Below are 9,502 nucleotides of genomic sequence, written 5' to 3' on the forward strand. Positions count from 1 at the left end.
ACCAAAAAAAGAACAAAGAGGTGCAAAGTAAGTTGCCTCTACGTGGTGCGCCTTGGAAACGATTGAAACCGGCTAAAAACTTACATAAACTTATATTTTCACATAATATATATACACACATTTACTCACACATACATTGTTGAATATTTAATGCACAAGGATGTTTTTCTCTTTCGCAAAAGTCGGTCCTATCATAACTATGTAAAATGTGGATATCTTTAAAACAGGAGCAGCTAGGATTTCAATTCAAAGGGATTCTTAACCTAAAAATATCAACAAATACAACCCTGCTTTCAGTTTTTGTCGACATTTTTATGCAACCTATCTTTGCTTCCTGCCCACCGTGAAAAAAGGAGGAGGTTATCAGTTTGTCGGAATATTTTTTTTTTGTATATGTTAACGCATAACCTTGGACAACGTCAACCGATTTGGATAATTCTTTTTGCATCGGAAAAGTGTCCCATACTAATCTGATTTAGATCCGAGCATCTATATATATAAAACAAAGTCGTGTTAGTTACATCATTTATAACTCAAGAATGGCTGGACCGATTTTTATGATATTTGTTTCTTGAATTTGTCTACCTTCCGAACAGCAGAATAACTATTAAAACAACCGCTAGGTGGCGCTGGAGTCGAGTTATTAGTAAAACCCGTATTTATGGTCCGATTCGCCTCATATTTGAGATGTGTATTGACAATAGGAAAAACAATTCCACTGCAAAAAAAAGCCGCCAGGAGGCGTAGGAGTCGAGTTATTACTAAAAATCGTGTTTATGGTCCGATTCGCCTCATATTTGAGATGTGTATTGACAATAGGAAAAACAATTCCACTGCAAAAAAAAGCCGCCAGGAGGCGTAGGAGTCGAGTTATTACTAAAAATCGTGTTTATGGTCCGATTCGCCTCATACTCGAGATATGTATTGACAATAGGGAAGGCAATACCATTGCAAAAAAAATTGCCTCCAGGTGGCGTTGGAGTCGAGTTATTACTAAAAATCGGGTTTATAGTCCGATTATCCTCAGATTTAAAATATGTATTTATAACATATATGTATATGTATATGTAACTAAAAATCGTATTTATGCTCGAATTTATTTCATTATCGAAATATATGAATTCACATGCCGATGTTCCTCTGCAATAACGACGCAACTCAAAGTAAAAAAAATATCAAACCCCTTATTACTTTTAAGAGGCTCATGTCTCTAATCCTTGGTTAACCCATGTCTAATCTTAACTAAAGTAAGTAGTGGAATCGNATGACGCAACTCAAAATAAAAAAAAATATCAAACCCCTTATTACTCTTAAGAGGCCCATGTCTCTAATCCTTGGCTAACCCATGTCTAATCCTAACTAAAGTAAGTAGTGGAAGCGTTCGTGGTAAAATTTTTGAACTTTGTACGAAAATATATGAAATCAATCACATATTCATGGAGAAAAATTGGAGCTATTGGAAAAGGGGCGTGGCACCTCATATACAACCGAATTTTTCACACTGTATATCTGTGGAAATGTTCATGGTAGAGTACTGGAACTTGGTATCGNTTAATATAGAACCTGACAGAAAAAAATAATTTTTCACTTAAATTGTGTTCGTGAAACTGGCTTGAAAGGTATTTCATCTCAGTCTATGTATGTATATTGTATTTCTGTTGAACGAGGATACGCATCCATTTTGAAATTGTCACCAACTATAAAATAAAGTTTCTAGGGCAAATTAACTATAGATCCGGATCATTGTTGCCGCCGGGGACCTTCTTCATGGACATAACACTTTCGTTAGTTTATTTAAGGCAGCAAACGACCACCAAACCATAATCTTAGCCGATGAATTTGCCAATGGAAATCGTGGACTGTTGGAGAAAATGTTGGATCAAAACGATTAAATTAAAAATCTAATTATTGGCGGGACGAAGATCGCCGGGTCGGCTAGTTTGTATTAAAGCCTGTTGTTTTACAAAAAAAACAAGTAATTTGAAAAGAAGAAAATCGGTGGATAAATAAAAAAAAGAATGAAATACATATGGGCAGTAAATAATGTTACTCATACGCCATACATACATTTTCATATGACCTTTCACATCTCTTTTATTCACATATCTATCGACTTTCTCCGTTAGCAGCATGCTTTTTTTGTAAAGGAACAGGCTTTAATGCAAACGAAAAAAATTGAGAAAAAAATATTAAAGTTTTTCACTGTTAAATGTGGATTTTTTTTTATTTTTTCATATAAAAATAAAAAATGTGGAATGATTAATAAATTTCTCAAAAAATACTAAGTTTATAGAAAACTGATGTACATACATGCATATATAATTTCGGAATCAGCAAGCGATTCTGCATAGGAATTAGATAGTGGGATTCGCTGCACATTTTCGTTGTAAAGCAGTGTTTAAATATAAAAATGTTATGATAGTGTTATGAATATAAAAATGTTATGACAATGTTGTAAATATAAAAATGTTTGTGTTTTTCTCTTGCTTTTCTTGCTTTATTCCGACACTATAGAAGTATAGGTTTTTATTTGCCTTAACGTATGTATTTGAAAAATCATTGGATCATAAAATATATATATATACAAACTAATTTGGTTTAGATCCGATCATTGGATCATAAAATATATATATACTAGCCGACCCGGCGATCTTCGTCCCGCCAATAATTAGATTTTTAATTTAATCGTTTTGGTCCAACATTTTCTCCAACAGTCCACGATTTCCATTGGCAAATTCATCGGCTAAGATTATGGTTTGGTGGTCGTTTGCTGCCTTAAATAAACTAACGAAAGTGTTATGTCCATGAAGAAGGTCCCCGGCGGCAACAATGATCCGGATCTATAGTTAATTTGCCCTAGAAACTTTATTTTATAGTTGGTGACAATTTCAAAATGGATGCGTATCCTCGTTCAACAGAAATACAATATACATACATAGACTGAGATGAAATACCTTTCAAGCCAGTTTCACGAACACAATTTAAGTGAAAAATTATTTTTTTCTGTCAGGTTCTATATTAAATTCAATTAAAAAAATAAAGCTTCATTAAATTGCTTTTATTAAACTGGCTTTTAAGGTATTTCGACAGGTAGTGGTTTGAGATTTACCACTGCACAAATCAACCCTGGTATGTCCGAATGAAGCTTTAACGCACAATAATATTGGCAAATCACATCCATTAGGCCAATCGTAATACACGAGAGTTCGATATACTCAATGGTGCAACAGGTCGATTTAGTCTGACATTCACGGCACCTTTTCTCACTTGTCGAGTTTTAGTAATAACTCGACCTCAGCATCACCTCACATCCCTTTTTTGCAATTGTACTTCCTTTACCGTTTCCAATACATGTTTTGAATAGTTGTCAAATCGGATCATAAAAAAAAAGAATTTTAGTAATAACTCAACTCCAGCGCCAACTGGCGGGTTAAATTGTGAAACTAAACTATCCAGAGACTCACTCAAACATACACACACAACTTTTTTGAAATCCCTCCAGCCGTTTAGGATTTCACTCACAAACATACCTCCAGAAGAATTATATACACATTCAAAGATAAGGAATAGTCAGTACGTTTGTACTTTGCCATGCCCTCTTTTCAAACAGCCTACTTTTCTCCATGAGTATGGGATTGATTTCATATATCTCCATACGAAGTTCCAGTACTGTACCATGAACACTTCTAGAGATATGCAGTATGTATGGTAGGTGCCACGCCCCATTTTCCAACAGCTCCATGTTTTCTCAATGACTATGCGATTAATTTCATATATCTCCACACCAAGTTCCAGTACTCTACCGAGAACAATTCTAGAGATATGCAATAAGAAAAATTCGACTTGTATGGGAGGTGCCACGCTGGTATAAAGTTCCAGTACTCTACCATAAACACTTCCAGAGATACTTATTATGAAAAATTCGGCTTATATGGGAGGTGCCACGCTCCATTTTCAAATAGTCCGAAATTTTAGTCATGAGTTGCGATTGATTTCTACTATACCATGAACATTTCCAGATATATACAGTATGAAAAATTCGGTTTGTATAGGAGGTGCCACGCCCCTTTTCAAATAATTCCAATTTTTCTCCATGAGTATGTGATTGATTTCATATATTTCCGTACCAAGTTCAAAAATTTCTCCAATTTTTCTCAAGAGTATGCGATTGATTTCATATACATAGTATCCCCATACCAAGTTCCAGTACTCTAGCATGAACACTTCGGTGTTCGGTGAAAATCCGGTTTATATGGGAGGTGCAGCGCTCCCTTTTCGAATAGTCTGAATTTTTCTTCATGAGTATGCGATTGATTTCATATATCTCCGCACCCAGTTCCAGTGCTGTACCATGAACACTTCCAGAGAAATGCAGTATGAAAAATTCGTATTATATGGGAGGGCCCACGCGCTTTTACAATAGATCAAATTTTTCTCAAGAGTATGCGATTGATTTCATATACATAGTACCTACATACCAAGTTCCAGTACTCTACCATGAACATTTCCACAGATATACAGTGTGAAAAATTCGGTTGTATATGAGGTGCTACGCCCCTTTTCCAATAGCTCCAATTTTTCTCCATGAATATGTGATTGATTTCATATATTTTCGTACAAAGTTCAAAAATTTTACCACGAACGCTTCCACTACTTACTTTAGTTAGGATTAGACATGGGTTAGCCAAGGATTAGAGACATGGGCCTCTTAAGAGTAATAAGGGGTTTGATATTTTTTTTTATTTTGAGTTGCGTCATTATTGCAGAGGAACATCGGCATGTGAATTCATATATTTCGATAATGAAATAAATTCGAGCATAAATACGATTTATAGTTACATATACATATTATTTTTCCTGTTATAAATACATATTTTAAATCTGAGGATAATCGTACCATAAACCCGATTTTTAGTAATAACTCGACTCCAACGCCACCTGGAGGCAATTTTTTTGGCTATGGTATTGCTTTCCCTATTGTCAATACATATCTCGAATATGAGGCGAATCGGACCATAAACACGATTTTTAGTAATAACTCGACTCCAACGCCACCTGGAGGCAATTTTTTTGGCTATGGTATTGCTTTCCCTATTGTCAATACATATCTCGAATATGAGGCGAATCGGACCATAAACACGATTTTTAGTAATAACTCGACTCCGACGCCACCTGGCGTTTTTTTTTTGCAGTGGTATTGTTTTTCCTATTGTCAAACACATCTCAAATATGTGGCGAATCGGACCATAAATACGGGTTTTACTAATAACTCGACTCCAGCGCCACCTAGCGGTTGTTTTAATAGTTATTCTGCTGTTCGGAAGGTAGACAAAGTCAAGAAACAAATATCATAAAAATCGGTCCAGCCGTTCTTGAGTTATTGATGGTGTAACTAACAGGACTTTGTTTTATATACAGTGATGGAAAATATAATAGAAACAATGTACCATAATTTTCCAAATCCACTGTACCACGTGGCTTCAAGTTGATTTATTCAGATTGTTAACGTTATGTGATCACTGTCTAACGGTCCCTCGTTGTGTAGTATACTACACCCTCTATTTGTTTTCATTCTGATTCTGGACAGAGTTGAGTAAACATACTAGTTTTGTGCTTGGAAGAAAAAATAGAAACAGTAATATTTTGGTGATAGCAAAAAGTTGTAAAAGGTATAAATTTCGCTTAGTGGCTCTAAAGTAAAGGTACATTAACTATATTTTCTGTATAGGTTACTGCCCACTAAATAAAACCACCAAAATGGACCGCGGTAAGCATTGCACAATGGAAGAAAGAGAATTGATCAAAAACTTAAAAAATGAAGGGAAAACGATGGAACAAATAGCAGAATTAATGAAATGTTCGAAGAAAAAAGTTTTTAATGCTATCCATAATGTGCCAAAAGCAGAAACTCGAGGAAGAAAACGTAAACTTACGGAGAGAGAAAACAAGCAACTTATTCGTTATAGTAAACAAAAGCCGTTTTTGTCTTCCAACAAGCTTAAAACTGATTTAAATTTGGAGGTTACAAGTCGAACCGTTAGATACACGTTGTTAGAGGCAGGACTAGTGGCAAGAACACCTAGAAAAGTACCGCTACTAAGTTCGAAGAATAGACAAAAAAGACTTGAATTTGCTAGAAAACACCTTTTCCGTCAGAACTGGAATAATGTGCTTTGGTCTGATGACACAAAAATAAATATGTTTGGTTCAGACGGAAAAAATTATGTTCGACGGCCGCCAAACACCGCGTTTAATTCCAGGTACACGAAGAAAACTATAAAGCACAGCGACGGATCGCTCATGATATGGGGATGTTTTTCTGAGGAAGGAGTAGGTCCAATATTTTGGATAAAAGATAGAATGTGCGCGGTTGATTATGTTAAAATACTGAATACGATTATGCTTCCATATGCAAGAGAAGAAATGCCAATAATATGGGAGTTTATGAAAGATAATGACCCGAAGCATTCGTCAAAATTAGCTAAGCATTGGTTTAAAAAGGAAAGAGTAAATGTGTTGGAATGGCCGCCGCAATCACCTGACCTAAACCCCATTGAACATCTTTGGGGGAGAACTGAAAAAGAGAATCGGACCTTTCAAAGCCACAAATAGGGAAGAATTGTGGTCCGAAATTCAAAGGAGTTGGTACGCTATTCCTTCGGATATTTGTGCAAATTTAGTTAATTCAATGCATCGGAGATGCGAAGAAGTTATAAAACAAAGAGGTGGGACTACAAAATATTAAACTATAACTCTATATACAAACAGTTTTTTTTTAAGAAATAACTTTTGTCATACATTTGTTTTCGTTTCTATTATTTTTTCCATGGTACATTTCTTTAAACCGATGAATTTTTGTTATTGTGTGAAAAACTTGAAAGAAAGGCTTTTTGTTCTATGTATTTTCATCAATTGTTTAAACTTGTAAAATATAAAATATCTAGATTTTACGAAAATAGAAAATATTGTAAAAACATTAAAAAAAACTTCTTGTTTCTATTTTATTTTCCATCACTGTATATAGATGAAAAAAATAATAAAGAAAATCTATTATTTCTTAAATTTTTTCTCTGTTACATTAATTTTATTTTTAATTTTTTCATAAAAAATAAAAAATCTAGAATGATTAATAAATTTCTCAAAAAATACTAAGTTTATAGAAAACTGATGTACATACATATATACTGTTTATGGGAAGTTTTTCTACGTTTTATTTGCTACATTTCGTATAAGATATACGTGATTAAGTGGAACCACTTTTTTTAAGCTGAATAACGTTAAATTGCAAATATCTCGAAAACTTCTTATTCTTATTTGGCGCTGTAACCGCCAAAGCGATTTTGGCAGAGTTTAGCAAAGCACGCCAGTCGTTTCTCTTTTGTGCCAACTGGCGCCAATTGGAAANTTCTTCTTTTTTGGCGCTGTAACCGCCTAAGCGATTTTGGCCGAGTTCAGCAAAGCACGCCAGTCGTTTCTCCTCTGTGCCAACTGACGCCAATTGGAAACGCCAAGTGAAGCCAAGTCCTTCTCCACCTGATCTTTCCATCGCAGTGGGGGCCTCCCTCTTCCTCTGCTACCACCAGCTGGTCCCGAGTTGAATACTTTCATTCGATGCATTATGTCCATGTCATTGTAAAGCTCATAAAGCTCATCGTTCCATCGTCTGCGGTACTCGCCGTCGCCAACGTATAAAGGCCCGTAAATCTTCTGCAAAATCTTTATCTCGAACACTCCAAGAGCCGCCTCATCGGATGTTGTCGTTGTAGATGCTTCTGCGCCATATACCAGCACGGGCATGATGAGTGACTTATAGAGCGTGGTTTTCGTACGTCGAGAGAGGACTTTACTCCTGAATTGCCTACTCAGTCTAAAGTAGCACTTGTTGGCCAGAGTGATTCTGCGTTGGATTTCCATGCTGAGATTATTATCGGTGTTAATGCTGGTTCCCAAGTAAACGAAATTCTCTACTTTCTCGAAATTGTAACTGTCAACAGTGACGTGGGTGCCAAGGCGCGAATGTGCTAACTGTTTGTTTGATGGCAGGAGATACTTCGTCTTGTCCTCGTTTACCGCCAGACCCATTCGCTTTGCTTCCTCATCCAACTTGGAAATGGTAGAACAGACTTAGCGGTTTTTAATACCGAGCGGTTGAGTTCTGCAGCTCTTATTATCTTCTCCAAGATGAGATAAAAAAAGTCACATGAAAGGGAGTCGCCCTGTCTGAAACCCCGTTTGGTGACGAAATCTCGAAAACTTATATATGAAAAAACTACTAAATTTCAGAATCAGCAAGCGATTCTGCATAGGAATTGGATAGTGGCATCCGCTGCGCATTTTCGTTGTAAACCAGTGTTTAAATATAAAACCTTATGACAATGTTATAAATGTAAAAATGTTATGATAATGTTATAAATATAAAAATGTTATGATAATGTTATAAATATAAAAATGTTTGTGTTTTTCTCTTGCTTTTTTTGCTTTATTCCGACACTATAAAAGAAGATGTTTATTGATATGTTTTAAGTTTTTATTTGCCTTAACGTATGTATTTGAAAAAAAAAGTAGTAGACAAGTAGTTATAGTTTCCAGTTCTCATACTAAAATCCTATGAAAATTCACTATTTTGCTACTATCTCCCCACTACCAGCGTAATACTTTTCAGCTTTAAATCGATCTGGATCTTGCTTTAGCAACCGAATTAATGTCTGGTAAATTAATTTTAGATTCATTAGTACTTAAACAACATCATATTAAATTTTGGGCTTTACTAAAATGATTTGAAAAATATTTTTTTTTTAATAAAAAATGATAATAAGTCTATGTTTCTAAAAGTTAGTTAAAGCCAATAAAAAGAAAACAAGCCTTACTAAAATTACTTAAAAAATTAGCATTTTTAACTGTAAAGATACGATGCGCACTAGTCAACGCAACCATTACCGCCTGCCAGATGGCCCCAACGCTAACCGAGGGAGTGGAAGAGATGTCATATCAAAAAACCAGCTGTCCTGAAATTCCTGTTTTCACGACGTTGCTAGCTCCCGTACTATCACATGACTTTGAAATTTGGTGTGAAGACAGATGTATGATAGATGTTTAAAATAAAATATTCATATATATAAATAAGTTGTTAAAGGGGGCATGGAACATCTTACAGGCGTAAAATTTTAATCAGCTATAACTTAGGAACGTTCGAAATTTAGTGTGAATACATAGCTAAAGTAGGCGCTTATAGCGATGTAATCACAAGCCGTGAAATCTCACATTTGCTATATCTTCGGATCCCTAACTCACGTGACTTTGAAATTTGGTGAGAAGATCTATGGTAAATGTATGCAAATGAGTTTGTTCAAGAGGGCGTAGCATTTATAGTAAACCGAAAGAGAGTGAGTGTTTGCCAGGGGCGTGGCCCCTTCAATAAGTGTAGGACGTTCAGAGAACCATAACCTTGGACCCATTACAAACAGACAACTAAACGGAATGACCTGTTCTAAACTTAACAGGG

The sequence above is a fragment of the Rhagoletis zephyria genome, unplaced genomic scaffold, assembly GCF_001687245.7.
Source record: "Rhagoletis zephyria isolate East Lansing unplaced genomic scaffold, Rhagoletis_zephyria_1.1 Rzeph_scaffold_02281, whole genome shotgun sequence".
Lineage (NCBI taxonomy): Eukaryota > Metazoa > Arthropoda > Insecta > Diptera > Tephritidae > Rhagoletis > Rhagoletis zephyria.